Consider the following 18495-nt stretch of genomic DNA (forward strand, 5'->3'; position numbering starts at 1 on the left):
TGGGTCCAGTGTGACTTTGCATAATGAAAATATGCAAAAAGAAATGGCACTCCCATACAGCTAAGAGAGAGAGAAAGTAATATAGTCAAATTGTTTCTGCTGGCTTTTCTTCAAGGAACAAAACCTGTGTGTGTGTTTTCTGGATAAGTTTTACTTATACTGTGATCTGGGACCTGACAGCAGGGATTCCTGAGCCTGCAGGAAGTTCTTTTGGTTTCAGCATGGTGCTACCAAGAGAGCCCAGCATAGAGGACTACCCCCTTTTTGAAGAGCATACACTAGGGCCCCTGGCAAGGGCCTAGATTTGAGGTGCTCTGAACTAGACTTGCAGATAGAACAAGAGCCTAAGGCTAAACTCAGTTGCTATAACAAAGCCTGCGGCTGCAATGAAACTTTCCACCCAAAGTATGTTCCATAGTGTTGGTAGCAGATGGCCCTCCCATCCTGCAGGCTGGGGATGTGCTGACGTTTCAGTCGCGGTGTCACTTGTTCTCACATCACAGGACTTCTAATTTTTGATTTTTTAATAAGCTTGATCCAATAAGCTAAGCTAAACACGCTTTTAAAATAAATTTCAAGTGTAAAGATCATTACTAATTCTGTTGTTCAGATTCACAGAGATGGTTAATATAATTTCTTTTTCCTTTGGCACCTAAGCAAAACCTGGCCTAGATTTAATTCACCTGAGAGTAGACAGGGAGAAGTCTCCCCAGAGGTGACCAGTAGTAGTGCTATCTGGGTGTGTCTTGCAATCTCTTTGTAGTAAATGATGAATTAATGTTCCAGCAGCATTTTCTTTTTCTATACCCCACCCCTATTTGTTAGCTTGATCCTGCTTTTCCCCAGCTTTACCCCAACCTCTGCTGTGAAGCCAGAGGCACCTGGCATCAGTAGTCATGTTTTTGAGATTCCCTGCTCAAGAATGTCTGCCCAAACTACTCTGTTTTCCGTATTTCACACAACTGAAACAAGAACTTGGGATCTGATGTGCTGTTGCCTGGACAAGTGTATGAAAAGAATTGGTGTAGACTACTTAAGCCAAAGGGAGCTGTTTAGGAATGGACTCAGACACATGGGTGTCTGAGAATGATAAGTGCAGGGCTCCATCCCTTCCACAAGGCTTCATCCCTCTGGGTCAATGGTCTTTGGGACAAGGCAAAGAGGAGACAGAAGCTGAGGAGACACTGCTGTTTTGAGGTCTGTATTTCAGGTCACAGTCCCGTCAGGTCAACAAAAGTCATGAAAATGTGAACAGTGCCAGAGCACACTTGATGGTCGTGCATGATTTTTTACCCTCTGTGATTATTATCAACTTAATTTTGCATTCTGACAGACTTGTAATTACACACTTCTCTGAAGACCACCTAGACAAAACCCCCAAATTCCTTTTGGTTTGTAGTACACTAGACAACGAGCCAAAATGTAGGTCTGAGGAAGCTTTTCTCTAACCCTCTTCTTGGAACTTTCTTCGAGGAGATCATCAATCTTGTACTGGATTCCCTCCTAATTGAAGAAAGGGGTTGAAAAGCGCTTCCAGCTGAGCAGTGGTGACCCCAGACTTTATCCTGGGCTGTGCTTTGGGACTGCTGTCTGGGCTGTTGTGCCATTTGCAGCAGCATGTGCATTTCTTTGAACGTGGTATGGATGGTGCTTGATCCCTGACCTGTGGCTCACACCCTTGTTCTAGACCCTGGTGGGCCAGGCTGCCTTTCTCTCATCCCTTGGGTGTGTAGATAGTTCCTTGGCATGCATCCAAACCTAATGCAGTATAGAGAGAAAGGTCTTCAGGTTCCCAGAGTGTATATACACATGTGGTCAAATCCCTAGCTCATTAAATTAGTATGTGCAGTGGAGACCAGCTACTGATTTATGTTTTCATCTATGCAAGGTAAATTGGATTGAAACTTCACACTGTTTAAAAAGGAGAGCTGAGATTCTTGCTTACATTTGAGTTCTAAATTAGCAGGCACATGACTAAGCTTCATGGACCTGAAAAAGCCGGACTCGAGTTAATGCGATGCCTATACCATTGATTTCACTGGAACCTTTTGTATCAGAAGCCACATGTACACAGCCTCACATTGTGAAGCAAGATTAATTTAGCTGTTGGCAAATTATGTGCTGTATAAGAATGTTCTGTGAATGACTTGGATTGCAAATTCTATTTCTTAATATTTGCAATGCAAAGTACCAGCAACATGACAGGCACCCAAAACAAGGATATAAATGGTGGAGAACTAAGCAACATAAGGCCTACTGAGTCAGATATGGAAAGCCGCAGCCTAAATGATGATGGAGAAGATAGATATAAAAGTAAACACAAAGGTTTTAGAGCTGCAGTCCCTCTAAAAAGTGCAGCAGGGGTGGCCTCTCTCTTAGAAAAAGTTGATTGGGGATTATTCTCAGCTATAATTACAGTGAGCACCACAGAGGGGGCTACCAAGAATAGTTCCCTGTTTCAGTTTAAGACATTATTTTAATGTTTCTAAATTGTATCCATTTTTAGAATCAAAATTCTTGTTCCCTCTCTTTGAATTGTCATAGCAATAGCTGAAGCAAAACAAACTTCCCATGATCGACCTACCTTGGAGAACATAACCACTCTGGATAATAGAAGTAAATTAATGGTATGCAAGCTCAGGCTTTGATGGGCTTCCTAACTGTGCCAGTTCACTTGATGCAAACCCCTGAAGGACTGTGGGTATTAAGCTATTACTCTGAAGTGAAAGCCACTGTATATTGTCCCAGTGATCCTGTACGCGCAGTTGCTCCTCAACTTTGCTCACTTTTATGTTAGTAAAAATTTGATTACTTGGCATTTGCAAGTGCTGAGTATATGAAGCTTAAGTAGCACAGATTACAGTTTTCTATCAGACCAGAACCAGTAAAATCGTGAACCTTCTGTTTCAGTTCCTGTTAGTTACCAACCAACCAGTAACTGTTGTTTCTCCCGAGCACTTAGATACACCTCTGCAGAGATTATCCTTGCACCAGCAGCAAAGATATTAAAAGTGTTCCTTACTCAGATCAGTGAGATGTAGAGAGATGAACTTTTCTTGCACTCTGTATTGCTGATGATAACTTTTTCCTGGAGTCTTACTCAACCTTAAGAAATTTGCATCCTTCCACGTATCTGGATTGGTTCCAGTCTTACATGTTCATGTGTTCTCCCAGACCAAGCAGATTTCCTCCCCAGTGCCTAGCCACCATTTACTAGCTGAAAACTACAGCACGTTTTGCTGCTTGCCCCTGCTCTGCCATCAGAAGAGGCCAAGCAAGCATTCCCTCATGCACTACAAGTAAAGCCAGCCTGGTTAGCTCATATCCATGTTCATCACCAGGTGAAATGCATCTGGCTGACTCAGCTTAAACAGATTAGGAGGTAATTTGTGATCCCTTTTGCTAATGGAGCAGTATGTTGGGTACTTCGAGGGCAGCACTAAGCACTAAAGACAGTGCTGTTATTTGTCAGAGGAGCTTCTCTGCAGTCTCACATTTCCTCGCCATTCCCATCCTTGAATCCAATCTTGCACCCATCAACTTTCATGCTTTCTATACATAGCTTGCCTTTATTTTTACCTTAGTGGCCACAACTAAAGATATATTTTGATATTTTAAATTAGTCTTTCTGTTCAGCTTGCTCTGCCTGTCTTTATTAATTAAACTTGTGTCATAGAATAGTTTGGATTGGAAGGGACCTTAAAGATCATCTAGTACTAACCCCCCTGCCAAGGGTGGGGACACCTGCCACTAGATCAGGCTGCCCAAGGCCCATCCAACCCAGCCTTGAACACCTCCTCATATTAAGTTCCTTCAGCTCATCGCTTTCAGTTTCAGCTCTTACTTTCCGTTTGCCTTCATTATACTTTTCCATTCTTGAACTGCACCGAACTCTTCCTCATTTGACATCTTCGTGTGCAGTATTCAGATTTGCTATTTCTCAGCCTGATTTTACCATGGCTGATGTGAACCAGCTACAGAACCAGCAGTGGGGAGGCAGGCATTTCTTCTCTTTGCCACGTTCCTCCTGACTCTTGCATATAATCTCAGCTGAAAAAGAAGGACACTCTTTTCTGCGATCGTACCTTCGTGTTCTCTTTTTCCAGCTACTCTTCCTTTTGGGATACATTTTAATATGTCGTCATCCATGGAAACTGCACTGTTTGTTTGCAATTTTTCAATGTCCTTGGAGTTGGGGTTTTCCAGATGAACTGTGTATTAAGATTTAATCTGAACCTAGTCAGATAATATTGACCTGCGATGAAAAAGCTGTATGAATGAGATAGTAGCAGACAGCTTAAAGTGCTGAGTGCCAAGTGCTGACTGAAAAATGATACCCCAGAAGTTTGGTGGTGGAGAGCAGATGGGACACTTATGAATGGAAAAGCTTTCTGATTATTTAAATATTGTGATATATTTTCTAGTTTTTCTCCGTGTTTTCAGCTTTTGCCAGGATTTGCCTGCTCCCATAGGGTGGTACAGCAAGGAGCTTCCAGGAGCTGCTTATCCCTCTGTTAGCTACCACATTTTGATATTAACTTTAGGGCCTCTCTGTTTTGCTACGATAGACTTCCCGAAAATTAAAACAAATAAGAACCAAAACCAAGACTTTGGATTCCTGATTCTCCTCTCTATGCCCATTTCGGCTGTGCTTCCCACTGTTCGGTGTTAGCAGTCATCAGGAAACATGTATTTTGTTTTCAAAATCAGGGTCTCCTGAAACAAATCCCTGGGTATTACAGTACTGCCACAGCTTGCAAACCACATTGTTTTAGGGCTACAAACAATGAGTTGGCCCTTGCCCAAAGCAGCTTTTAATCCAGGTCATGTATATGGAAGATAGGCAAGAGAAGCTGTTTCCACATGTATCTGAGTTGCCTGGGTTAAATGTGGTAAATTATTTCAGCAAATATATTCCAAGCCTTCCTCTTCAGTTTTTCACAAGTTCCAAATTTGGATGCTGCTCTAAATGAAAAGGAACAATTCAAATGCCTTTCTGAATGCATTGGAAATGAAATAAGTTACTGTAATTTCTCTGGGCAAGCCAGCTCTTTGGAGGGGGCAAAAGTTGCAAATGGAAAAACAAACAAACAAATGAGTGAGTAACTGTGGGAGGTGCTGCCAGAAAATCAGAAACAAGCCTGGATTGAAAAGGGAGGGAAAAGCTCTTGTCTGGCCTGGGACAATTTGTAGAAAACAAAATGTGGGAGAGAGTTGAAATGAACAGGGGGAAAAAAACACTGTCTCTCTTTTTTTATTTTTATAGACCCAGATAATCAGGCTAGCAGGACCCATGATGCTGCTGTTAAAGAGGGCTGAATTCAGTGTTTGAGCAAGAAAATAGAAATCTCCACCTTGATTGTTCAAGTTCTTCCTTTACCGGAGTTCCTACAGCTACTGGACAGCTACTCACCTACTACAGCAGGTGAGTCCCTTGGTCTCAGCTGTAAGGAGGAAGAATGAATGTGGTCGCCAGCTGCACCAAGTTAACAATCAGTGAGCTGAGAAAAGCCCGACTACCAGCTACCTTTCTGCTTTCCAAACCCTTGACCAGTGAGAAATCAAAACATGGTTTAGGTCAGCCTACAGGTGTAGAGTAGGCTTTACCTCCCACGAACCAGGGATGGGAAGCGAAGGAAAGAGTGCTGCAGAGCTGCTGATTGTCTGCTCTCCAGACTCGCAGTTAAGGGGAATCCTCAGTTGTCCATTTAGGGTAGTAGTATAGCTGCACTGAGCTGCTGAGGCACGCAGAGAAGCTGCAGATGGGGCTGAGAGTACAGCTTGATACTTCTCTGTTGAGCCCCCCAGTTAACAGCGTTATCAAACGCCTGCTAGATGTGGGTACTGCGACTGTTGGTAATGGCTAAAGGCAAAGCAGGGGGTCTGGTTTTAATAAAAAGGTACTTCACAAACAGCGTTTTTCTTATTATAATGGTAAAATGGATATGAAACAGCTACATGCCAAACTACTATTTTTTGGTGCTATTTATTTTTTTCAGAACATTGAAAACAAAACAGAAAAGGAGGGAGGAAAGAAAAGGGGAGGAGGGGAAACTCCCTTCAGACAACAATCACCTTTTGAGTTAAATTCTCATGCTTGGTCTTAGCCCAGAGGGATTTGTCTTGAGTGAAGTTCGAAGAAAATCCTTTCAGCAGTTTCTGAGTTATTTAAATGTAACCATGGAGGTTTGGATTCGGATGCTTTTTTGCACTTGTATAACTCAAAAATAGCTTTGCTTTAAAACTTCTAAATTAACCCTCCTTAACTTTTCAACTTGTCACCTATCCTACTGTATGGCTTATAAAATTTTAAAGCTAATAGTATAACAAACTCAAATAATGATACTGCAGATGTTCAAATGAATCTTGGGAGGAATAAATTATAGGAGTCACAGTAGGTTGTTACTGAAGAAAGAGCGGCTGCATGCCTTAAACCATGTGTTTTACTGGTCTGAAATAGGCCCAATCTTTTCTACTATTAAAAAGCGTAAGTGTGGTTGGCTGTGGGTTTTAATACTTGGTTACAGATACAAAATGAAGCACGTAAGTCCTGTTCCTTTTTTTCTTCTTGCTAGCAGTGATTCAGCCTTGTCAGAACATTCTCTCAAATTTTCCTGCTTTCTTTTTAAAACAATCACGATCAACAGGACACTTAAATGTCTCCTAAATATTTATGGACTTCAAAGGCACTGAAATGCGCTGTGATTGTCTTACTGTTATTATTTTACTGCCAGAAGATTGAGGCAATGAGAGGTGAAGTGTCTTGTTTGGTCATGGTTTTCCTTTTCCTTTGTCCAATCCTCCTGTTGCTTTCTTATGTTTCTTCCTCTTTGTCTTCTTTCCAACATTTCTGCCTCACTTACTAGCCCTGTCCTCACTGTCTCCTATCTGCCTTTCAACCATCTTTCTCCATTTATTCTTCTCTAACAATTGCACTGAAGAGAACCCATGAGAGAGAGAAATGATTTTTACTTTGGCAGCAGCCTTTTACTTTTATCTTATCCCTAAATGACTGGGATGGGTCCAGCTGTGCTCTCCACTTTCATCATCTCTGTTCACATCCCTCGTGACCCTGAACTCTAGTCAGCAATCTGATGTCTGTCATGAGAGCACCTCCCATGATCCAGAGCCATGATCAGACTAAGGTGTGGTAACACCATGCGTTACTTTCCCTGCTCGCCATGCTTGCTCCACCACTTTCTAGGAACTGGATACCCGTGCCAGTTTTTTTTTCACAGAACGATGACAGAGAGCGCCTCTGCCTTCTGCACGTCTGTCCTCCTCGCTTCTATGCCCTTCCTCTCCCGAGCTTTTGTGGTTCAGTCTCCTGGCTGGTGCAATTCAACCAAGATCCAGGAGACAGGTATTCAGACTCTGCCTGAGGGAGTTTGAACTGGAATCTCTTGCCCCTGAATTAGTGCCCTACCGAAGAGATTAGTGCTGTTCTGTAAGGAGTGTGACCTGAGACCTTTCTCCAAGGGGAAGGCTTGAGCTTGACGTGACAGCCTTGTAGTGGGGACACTCACCTGGGTGGGGAAGCCGTGTCTGCCAGGGCCTGCCCCAGTGAACACCGAATACAAGGCAGGGAACTAGCCCCGGCAAGTGGGTAACAGAACTTCTTGTAATGCTTGGAGAGCAAGCACACATGGCAATCCAATTAATATTTAATTATTCCATACAAACTGGAAAAGCTCCAATGGGATGGATTGGAGAGAGTCCCTGTTCCCCAAGATCCTTTTAGACGGTGCTGTTCTCTCTTGGCTGCCGTGGGTCGACTCCCCTCCTACCCCGCAGCAGCAACGACAGCTGCTTCAGCCCAAGTGACGTGGTATGGGAACAGGTGAGGAGTGAGGACGTGTGTGGAGGCTGGAGGGGAGGAAAAGGTGCTCCTGAGCGTACTCTTATCCGTGGCGACAGGCCTGTATCCTTAGCCGAGACAAGCAGCTGCCCCTGCTGTCCCAGTTACCATTCTGGGCAGGAGTGATAATGAAGTCTGTTCAGAGACAGGGCAGTGAGCTGGGCAACTAAAAGGGAAATTGCTTTTAGAGGTGGAAATGCAGCAAAAATAGACCAAAGAATCTTGAAAGACAAAATCAATGCCAAAGCAGAGGAAGCCAGAATGACTTCCAGAGCTCAGCTATAGGCAGTTGTCCCCAAACATAAGCCAGACACTGTCCGTATGTGGGAAACATCCAGGCATTTTCTCTCCTACAAAAATATTAAGGAGATTATATGTTTAAACTGTAATGGAAAAACTGGAGCTGTAGTGCTCGGTTCCAAAGGAAAATGCTAACCGTTGGAAGCGATGCGGTACAGGGGGCTCTCCGTGTGTGTGTATGTGCGGCTGCTCCTTTTTCTCTTAGGGATTCTATAGCTTTCTTCATTCTTCGCTTCTCTCATATTACAGAAAGAACGTAATTTTTCCTGGCCATTTACTAAAGCTCATTAAAGACCGAAGAGAACAAACAATGCTACCCCTTAGAGACTACCATTCAAAGTCATTCTACAATTCTCTGTTCTAATACTTGAGACAAATTAATTATTCCTTAGTGAAAAGTGTATAATTCCTATTCTTCATTTTTGGGGTGGGGAGTGGGGAATAATAATAGGAAGCTTATATCTGAGTCGAAAGCTGTCTGTGCTGAAGGGAAATGAGAAAAAATGTGTGTTCTGAGAAGAGTAAAAGCAATTATTCTAATCATAATTCTAGGGATATTAATGTCTTTTTAAAGTAGATTGCTTTCAAATAAACACCAAAGTTGAAGGGATAGGAAAGGCTGGTTTATTTATTAATCATTCCAAAAGTGCATTTTTCTAAATGAACAAGTGCATGAGCAACTTTGCCGGCACATATTAAATCCAGTTAAATGGCAACTTGTAAATGTCTAAAAACTTCTGTAACCAGAGACTAATTTGTTTAACGTGTTGAAAATGTTATGTGGATGTGAGGAACTACATATTAAACTTCAAAGCAAAATGCTCCAGAGATTACACCATCTTAAAGACTGCATATTGGAGAGGCCTTTATACATTAAACATAAAGGAGTTTTAATTCTCTTCTATTTTGAATACTTGTCAATCTGCGTGACTCACGCTTAGGATTGTAAACTGTCATTTAAGGTGTGATGTCCAAGTTGAGGGCTGGACCGCGATTTGCAAGGGGCTGGCTTTCCTCTTTCATCTCTCTTAATTAATCCTGTCTCAGTTTGCCCAGCGAACACTTCTGTTGACATCACCTTTTCCATATACTTTAAAGAGTCCCCAGAGAGATCTACTGCAGAACAAAAACTGGACAGAGAATACATTTGGAAACCATTTTATTTCTCAATTACCAACCAAAACGTATGGAAAAGATTTACACTCTATCTGATTTACACAATAATTATACTTTGAAAGCTTAGAAATAAATGGCTTGATCCTTGAAATCATTAGTTACTAAACCAAATGTAATTGGTGTAAACTAATGAGTTTACTGGATGGCTGACCCTTAATTACTGATTATAGTTAAACTCCAGCCAATCAAAAATTAGTTTACTTATAAAAATACAGTATAGTATTAACAAGCATTACATTTCCAAGCAAGCAGCTTTATGATTAGTTGTAGCACACAACTCAAGCCTGTTCAGGGCTATCAAAAGCAGCTTTTTAATAATAGTGCACTAAGCAACCATCACTCTCTTACCTCAGCGTCTATCAGACAAACAGAAAGAAACCACATAATTAATCATCTCATGCAATAGAAATAAAGCCTCTGGGCTGGATCCAGGCAGGATATCCATAGCTGCCTTAGTCAAACGAGCTGCAAGAAGCTGGGGATTCACTTTAAAGATAGGATATCTGAGATGGGGAATTCTGGGCCTCTGTGGGAGCAATATGCGGTATGGAATTTAAATATTGATTGATTGCGTGCAATCCTGTGCAATACAAAGAAGCCCATCAACAAAATAGGTTTAATAATTCCTTGAATTGAGGAGGATTCCTTCAGCAGATTCAATATGTGGTGAGAGGACGTTTGGTTACCACACTGGCCATCTCAAAAAATCAGAAATTGTGGCTCCTCTCTATTTATGAGATCAAATTAAGAATTGATTTTTAAAAATACTAAACGGGAAGAAATTAGTTTTATTGTTTCTGGTTGATCTTTAAGAGTTAACATTTTCACCTAACCAGGAAGACTTAAAATTCCTATTAAAAAGCTGAAAGCAGATTTGTGTAAAGACATTGGTTCCAGAGTTGGGCCTTTAAATTGCTACACCGAATGTTTTGATAAAATCATAGGACTTTACAATATCTGCAGCCACATCCTTAAAGGTCCTAGGTGGGTGACTCCAATGTTTTAAAGATGTGGGAATTCTCAGTCTCCTAGAACGTTCCTGTGAATCCTAAACTTGCAATAGGAGACTGGTTCTAGACAGCACAGCCACTGGAAGATCAAGTCTGATACGCTGCTGCTGCAGATATCTAGTCGGACGGGTTTGCTGCAGCTCTGTCACCTGTGTGCTCTTCAGATGACCTGATGGACCTCACAGCTGCTGGGATTCATTCTGTTGGGATTACAGGTATCCCTATTCTGCGTTTTCTCCATGATGTTCTCTCTGGTGCTCAGCAGAGGACCATCCTTATCTGATGGCTCTTTGGCACAAGTGCTGGAACGCTTGTCAGTTCATTAGTATAAACATTTTCTTAAAACTCAGAAAATGAAGGGTGAATTCGTTCTTAGAATGTCTGCGCAAGGGTTAAAGTGAAATCGTGCATTCACTGAACTCCTTTTTGTGAGATATGTCTGGGGTCAAGAAATGGTTGAAGTTGTTTACTGCCTTCAAGCTCTGGTCTTAGAAGTTAATTCAGAGCTGTGCTGTGAGCAGCTCCAGAGAGTAAGTCCGTGGAACAGTGAATTGCTGGTTTGATATCGAGGTCCTTAATAATAAAATTAGTCTGTTTCCTCAGGAAATCCTCGCAGGGACTTTATGGTCATATAAAGTCATTATGCTGTTTTACAATATAACTTTAAACATGCTTTGGAATGGTCAGCTTTTGTGGGTGGGAAGGGATCATATTTTTTATTGTTTGTGGGATATCCTTCAGCTGTCATACATACAACGCTGCCACTCAGAATAGCTGCTCTACAGCTCAGAATAAAAGATGTGTCAAGGCCTGAGCCGGGCAAGTGGGGCATGTCTGCCTGGGAAAGCTGGTTGAATTAAATGGATCCAATGCCCTTCCAGACAATCAGCTCCAATTCTGTGGGAGCTGCATACTCGGTCTAATCAAGGTGCTTTATTGCCATTCCACAGGAGCAGGTAGAGAGCCTGGGAAGCTTTACAAGCTCTGCTTTTCACAGTTCTCTGTTAGAGCATCCAGGGGTGAGCAATTTTAAAAGTCATGGGAAAGGAAGAAGGAAGTACTTTCCAAAACTTCAAATCCTGTGAACTCAGAGGAAACACTAAACGAGTCAAAACCTTTCCTCTCCACCCCCTGCACAGCTGTGCTGGGTAGAAGAACGCTGCCATTTCTGCTCAGCCAATGCTAAGGCAACACCCTCTGCTGCAGAAGAAGGGAGACAAGGAACCATTGATTGGGGAGGAGGGGAACACGCGATGGACAGGTTCACCCTCCCCAGGCAGCTGTCTCTGTGCAACAGAGGAAAGGGGGATTCTGGGTGGACCGGTGGAACAAGAACTGTAGGGCCTTGCTTTCCTCCGTGAACTACGCCTAACTGCTTCTGTGAGAGAAAGCATCAAGCCCCATCTTGTTCATAGAAATACAACATATTTTAAAGCTGGAGTTAATGGATAAACTGTTTTCTGATTGGATGAGCCACACAATAAATCTCTTCCTGAGCCAAGTGCAATGCAGCTTATTCAGTAGCAGTGAAATGAGGCACTGTCACTTTGCTGTGCTCGCATACATCAGGCAAAATGCTTCCATCTTCATCAGTCTTTTAGTGAAACAGAAATAAAACAATTGTAACAGAATGGTGTCACTGGATCCATGGCACCTGCTTTAAAAATAAATCTCTTAGCTTTGTCTTCACTATTACTTTCAATAAATGTCCTAGCATTGCCACAGCATTTATCTAGCTGCAGGAAACCATTATCCTATGACAACAATCTATTCCATTAACATTAGCTCTTAATTGTTAGATTGTTTATAAGACAGCAAAAGCTACTGAATCATAGGAGAATGATAAAAAGAGTTATGGTCATGGAGCATAGTAGTTGCTCCAGTTCTGAAAAACAACTTAAGAAATGTAGAGGGCTATATTTTTTTATGAAAAATAATGTAATATTCTTAAGCAAGAAGATGTTTTTAAATAATGGATTACATCAGCAAAGTCACTATTAAAGAGTTAATGTTAAAACCTGTTACTAAGAAACTCTCGCTTTGATAAATGGTATGACTGAAAAACTGAATAGAAAGCTCAGAAACTCCTCCTGGAAGCCAGGCTGCGCCGAGTCAAACAGAGAAGTCGTAACAACAGAAGCACATTTGTCTGGCAGAGCGAACAGAAGGAATGTTGCAGAACTGAGATACGAAGAACCTCACTGCAGAAGAGAAGGAGAACTGTCATTCTGACTGTTTGTCATTATTGTTTCATGTCCAGTTAAGTCAACTTAGAGTGACAGTCATGTCATAACTACTGGCATAGATGTAAATTTCAGATCAAAAGCGATAGAGGCATTTCTGCCAGACACGAGTCACCAGCCTGCTCTTCCTCTTTATTTTTGCAACCCTCCATTTTCTCATAGCGTGCTGTTAGCCCTTCAAAAGACGATTTCAACAGCAGAGCCCTGTGATGTGTGTTTCAGTTCTCAGCCCGCACCTCACTTCCTCTCAGCTCTTTGAAACAATGGCTGATGAAACAACGGCCAACACATAAACCTCTAGATGTATTAGTAAAGCTATGCCTTCCCATCAATGAGGTATCGTACCACAAAGTCCTCTGAAACTCTGCTTATGGCTTGAGCAAAGGTTCCTGTGGTTTACTACAGCCCAAGCCAGATATCACAAGGGTCTTTTCCATGGAAAGGTGCAACATGGTTGGGAAAGATCAGTCACCAACTGAGTGACAGCATGGTTCAGAGGTTGTCGGAACTTCACTAGTCTTCCTCCATGGCAATGAGTTACAGTAAATAACTCATTTCCTGGATACACTCGTTAGCAGACAGATTTCTAATGACATAGGATTTGCTTCTGGATACACACCTATGAAAATCATTTCAATGCAGTTGTAAAGGTACTATGTGTGGACAACACCATCAAAAATATTAAACACGCTGCTCCTTCACTTGGGCATAATATTAATTTCTTCTCTATGTTTAAACTTATTTGGCTAATAAATTAAATTATACAGGCTAGAGCTAAGTTTTCATTTTTCATCATAACCTGTTAGTCCAGAACATTGTTTTTACTAAACTCTGCGCAGAACTGTTTTCAGAAATCATACTGAAGCGCAGCCACGCTCTTCAAAAAATGTTCCTTTCACAAAGGAAATTTGAAAAATGGCTACAAGAATAAAATGGTCAGCTCTAAGTAGAAAACATTTAATATGTTTCAATGATTTCTTATCTCAGAGGGAAAAAGAAGACAAGGTTACTTTCTCTGCTGAAATTTTTGGACTTTCGTTCTGACTGAAAAGAAGTGGCAGTGATGTAACAAAAACGTACTGTTATAAAATAATGGGTATGTTCAGGACCATAAATGGCTGTGATTTAAACATGTCCCTCCGCGTTAGGTAAAAGCATTGTGGTCAGTTGAATTACTCATATTTTTTTTTTAATTCCTTTCCAGCTGATCCTTTTTGTTCTGTAAATTCAAAGTAGCCGAGTGGCTCCTTTTATCTCTAGTTTGGGCCTTCAAACAGCCCCAAACGGAGCTCGAATGTGACCGCTGATGATGGTGACCGGCGAACAGAGGCGACCTGTTAGTACAAGTTCTGCAGAAGTATCTGTAAAGAAAGCATTTTTCTCCTATAAAGGGTAAGTTCCATATGAGTTTATATTCCTAAGTATTTGTCAAAGGTTTTTTTTTCGTTAAAGATGGTGACATTTGAATCATCAAAAATACTCTCTTCGTGTTTATACTTGTGACAAAATATCACTCTACAGATATGTCATCACAAAAATCAATTGTCAGTCTATATTTAAGAAGACGAAAATAATTTTAACCGATTTGCTTAAGTGGTGCCTTGTTTTATTGGACATAAAGCCCTCTTTCAAAATTCACATAGCATTTCCAATTGTAAGATGTTTTATGTAGTGAGCTTATTATTACATATGCATATTCCAGTGGCCTCCAGAGGCTTTTAATTTAAAACATAAATTACCTATAATCTCCAACTCTGATGTCTTTGACTTTAGTTGCAGAACTCACTTCCAGGACTTTCTGCTACTGATGGCTTGTGGCAATACATCAATCCTCCCTGCAGGAATGTGCACAGGACAAATTAGTGAAAGTAATTTTAGCCATGTGAGGTCATTACAAATATAGCCTTGGCTCTTCCTAAAGCGGACTTCATTGTTAATATAAACATATATCTATAATTACTGGCATTTATATTATTTGGCTCCCATCCTAAGCTACGGATACAGCGATGGTAAAAGGGTCTTGCAAGCCCTTACCTAAGTGAACCATGCTTACTAATTACCTTCCGTGGTTCTGGGTTCCTGTAAATAAAGTTACTCACGTATTTATAAGCAGGTCAAAATCCATACACGTATTTCTAAAAGTGAATTATCTTGCTCTTTGGGGCAAACGGTACAGTCTGCTGCTTGGAAAAGAATGCTGAGAGTGAAGCCATCCAGGATTCTTCCCAGCTCCTGCCAGGACGCAGACTCTCCAGTACCATTCGATATCCAACTTAAATACTTAATCCGCTCGTATTTTAAAATTGGTTGAGGCTCTACACCAGAAGATCCTATGTGAGTAAACTGACTTTAAGGTAACAAATGGCAGTTGATTTCTCACCACTGTTTCCAGTGGTCAGAGGGTTTGTTTTAAAAGTCTAATTGTTTGTTCAAAAAGGTGTACCTTGCAAGGCACGAGGACCGGCAAAGTGTGCAGCATGGAAGATCTCGAGACAAAGCAGCAGCCTCAACATCTCACTCTAATGAGAAAAGGAAAAAGACAGCCAAGGTTCCGTAGGAATGCACTATTTGGGGAGAGAACTGAGACTCCTTTCATGAATGGAGAGACAACCCCGATGAATTCTGGACTACCTGCTATCGTAAGGGCTTGTCTAGGTTTAAGAATGATTTGGATCACAGGCTGTAACATTTTCCAGACATTCAGATTGCAACTACTAAGCCAGCAATTTTATGCTTTCCTTTCCCTGACTCCAACAGTACCGTGATATAAGCAGCCAGATTTTCTTCTGCATTGTGTTTTTTTATCCATTCAGCCAAAATTAACAGTCTTGGAGGATAACGTATGCCAAGTGAATTTAAATCTTGCGGACTCAAATCGACCTAAAGTTGATGGATACATTCATGCCTACTGCTGAAATCCACCAATTACACAGAACTATGTTAACTTACCATAGAAACATCTCATCTAATAGCACAGATGATGTTGAACTAACTAATTACATTATGGCACATAGACAATGAAAAACATAACGAAGATGACAGCACAGCAACAGCAGATGCTGCACAAAAGAAAAATTAGAAAAATATTGCTCTGCAAAATGCTCTCAGTTAAGGTTTCCTCCGTTAAAATTAATTGCAAAAATTAGTAAAGATCGGATTTCAGAAAAAGATGTGAGCATTGTGATGGTATTTGGAAGATGTCATTAAGCCATATAAAACTCGGTTCCTTGAGAAGGTAATTCCCATTTTTTTTTTTTTGTATCGCTATCAGCTTTAAGACTAGTAAACATTTTAGTGCCTATGGCAGACTTTCTTGGTAGAATATCTTTTCCAATAAGGAGAGGTCCTGATGGCTCTTCCAGAGTCTGAATTTGGTAGCTTCCAGCCATTACAGGCTTAGATAATTAGACAACTTAGATTTTATTTTAGCTTGGCGTTTGCTCTATTCTTGTGCTCTTGGCTGTCAGAGAGCTGGAATAACAGTGACTGTTGATTATCTGTAGCATGCCTTGTTACTTTATATATTTTAAACCGTACCAGATCCTAAATAACAAATCTAAAACTGCTGAGCACGTTTAAATGTAATACGCACACGGAGATTACATCCAGATGATGTATTTCATAGACCTACGGTAAAAAAAAAATACATTATTTTTATAACCATCACGCTGGTCCTCTCCCCTGGTGCCCGACGAAGCTTTCCATGGGCTCCCAGTTTGCTTTATGCACAGATTCTGAATGTATCCTGTCTATGAAGACCGAAGGAGCCTTTTCCCCTGCATTTAAATCATACATCATCATAAATCATAATCATGTGGAGCCATTGGAATTTCAATATTTTATTTGCTATATAATTAGAATCAAATAGAAGAAATTGGAAACAAAACCTATTTACAATATCCTGTGTTTTCCTAAGCACATTTTTCCTAGCTGGACACTAAATTTCGTCAGGACCCACCACACGAATCCCTTTGGTCCAGGGATGCAGGGATGCAGGGATGGATGCAGGGATGAGGAAAGCCCACAGATGGCAGTGTGGCTACCGTACACCTGGGCTACGAGTCCAGGACCGTTTGGTGAGTGCGAGGGGCAGCAGCTACCGGTACTCAGGGGTTTTTTATAGTGCCTTCTCCCAGATGCTGCTGCTCCTGCACCTCTTTGGGTGCACTGCTTCCACCCTGGTCTCCAGCAGGAGCAGGTTTAAAACAGCTGAGACGTGGAGGAGTCACTCGGCTCCTCATCCCCTCGATCGCGTCCTGAGGCAGTGGTGACGGGCTGCATCCCTGCTTGCATCCCTGCCTGCATCCCTGCCTGCATCCCGGGCAGCCCGAGCCGCAGCATTGGCTGCTGCTGACGTCAGCACTCTGGAATCGGGAAACTCCGAACGGGTGAAGTTTCGCGGTGCCTCCACAGACCCTGGAACGGTTTCTCCGTCTCCGCAGCCGCCGTTCACTCTGCCTGTGCCGTCTCTGCCTATGAGACAATGCCAGGCTGAAGGCAGATCCCACCGCTCCCAGGGATAACGGGGAAAACACCACTAATTACAACACATTTATAGATACTTTCATTATTCCGAACTGCTATACTTCTCCTTATCCTGTGAGCTGCGCTTAGGCCTCAAAAATGTTCATTAATACATTTCCCCCCCCCCCCCAACATTGTCCCTATGGAATATGACTTCTGCTTTGCTATCATCCCTCAGAAATGCAGTTGCCTTCTCAGATGACAAGCGGTGCTGCTAACCGCCAGCCCAGTTGCGGTGGTTTAACTCTTTTAAACCTTTTACAGGGCACTAATAGAATCATAGAACCATAGAATCCTAGAGTCATAGAATCATGGAATGGTTGGGGTTGGAAGGGAACTTAAAGATCATCCATGTTCCACCCCTGCCATGGGCAGGGACACCTCCCACTGGATCAGGGACTCCAAGCCCCATCCAACCTGGCCTGGAACCCCTCCAGGGATGGGGCACCACCACTGCTCTGGGCAGCCTGGGCCAGGGCCTCCCCACCCTCAGTGTTAAATATATCTTCCTGGATACTTTTATTATTCAGAGGGTGTTTTTTAGCTCTATGGTGCTCTGCTTCTCCTTATCCTGAGTGCTGTGTTTACGCCTCAAAGAAGGTGTATTAATCTACAGGGGGGTTTCTTTCCCGTTTTCGGCGTCCCTAGGGAATAAGAGTTCGGATGTGCTGTCATCCCTGGGCTCCTTGCTCCAAGCGTGGCCAAGCGGTGCTGCTCTCTGCCAGCTGGTTGCAGCAGTTTAACCCTTTTCAACGTTTCAATAGAATCATAGAACGGTTTTGGGCTGGAAGGGACCATGAAGGTCACCCGGTCCGACCCCCCTGGAGAAGCAGTGACATCCCCAACCCAAAGCGATCGCTCCGAGCCCCATCCGAGCTGGCCCTGAACACCTCCCGGGATGGGGCGTCTATGACTTCTCCGGGCAACCCGTGCCGGTGTTTCACCCCCCTCAGCGTGGAAAATGTCTTCCTGCTGTCCACCCGCACCGTCCCCTCCGCGGGTCCCCTCCGCTCGGCCGGGCTGACCCGCTCCCGTCCCCGCGGGCTGCCGCAGCGTCCCCCCGGCTCTCATCGGGTGCCAAGGTCACCGCCCGGGGCTCAAAACCCCCCCGAAAGCGAATTCATTGTGCGAAGCGGGTCCCGCGCAGGAGCCGGACGGCCAAGTTCCTCAAGTGGTGGCCGGGGGCCACCTGACTGCCTCCTTCCTCCCCATTCCCCTCCTCCTCGCCCCCTCCCTTTCTCTCCGTGTGGGGTTTTTTTTTCCTTCCTCCCCTTTCACTCAGTCCTTTGTCTCGCCGGGGATTGGCAGGTTTTATTATTCCGCCTGAACAAGCCGGGGGCGGATTGGCTGCGGCGGGGCTGACGGCGGGGCCGGGCCGGGGCGC

At 42.8% G+C, this 18495-nt stretch overlaps 2 long non-coding RNA genes across 2 annotated transcripts in view; both read left to right on the forward strand.

The window, feature by feature from the left end:
- LOC128852927 (uncharacterized) overlaps positions 1-5403 on the forward strand; it is a 63401-nt gene extending 57998 nt beyond the window's left edge. Inside the window, exon 12 of the long non-coding RNA XR_008451060.1 lies at positions 5267-5403. This is a non-coding gene — a long non-coding RNA (uncharacterized LOC128852927). The remainder of the gene's footprint in view (positions 1-5266) is intronic.
- Positions 5404-5445: 42 nt separating this feature from the next.
- On the forward strand, positions 5446-18299 carry LOC128852934 (uncharacterized). The gene is made up of 3 exons (XR_008451082.1): positions 5446-10559; positions 13792-13979; positions 14764-18299. It is a non-coding gene; the product is annotated as an uncharacterized LOC128852934 (long non-coding RNA).
- The last annotated feature ends 196 nt before the right edge of the window (positions 18300-18495 follow it).

The sequence above is a fragment of the Cuculus canorus genome, chromosome 8 (assembly GCF_017976375.1).
Source record: "Cuculus canorus isolate bCucCan1 chromosome 8, bCucCan1.pri, whole genome shotgun sequence".
Taxonomy (NCBI): Eukaryota; Metazoa; Chordata; class Aves; order Cuculiformes; family Cuculidae; genus Cuculus; species Cuculus canorus.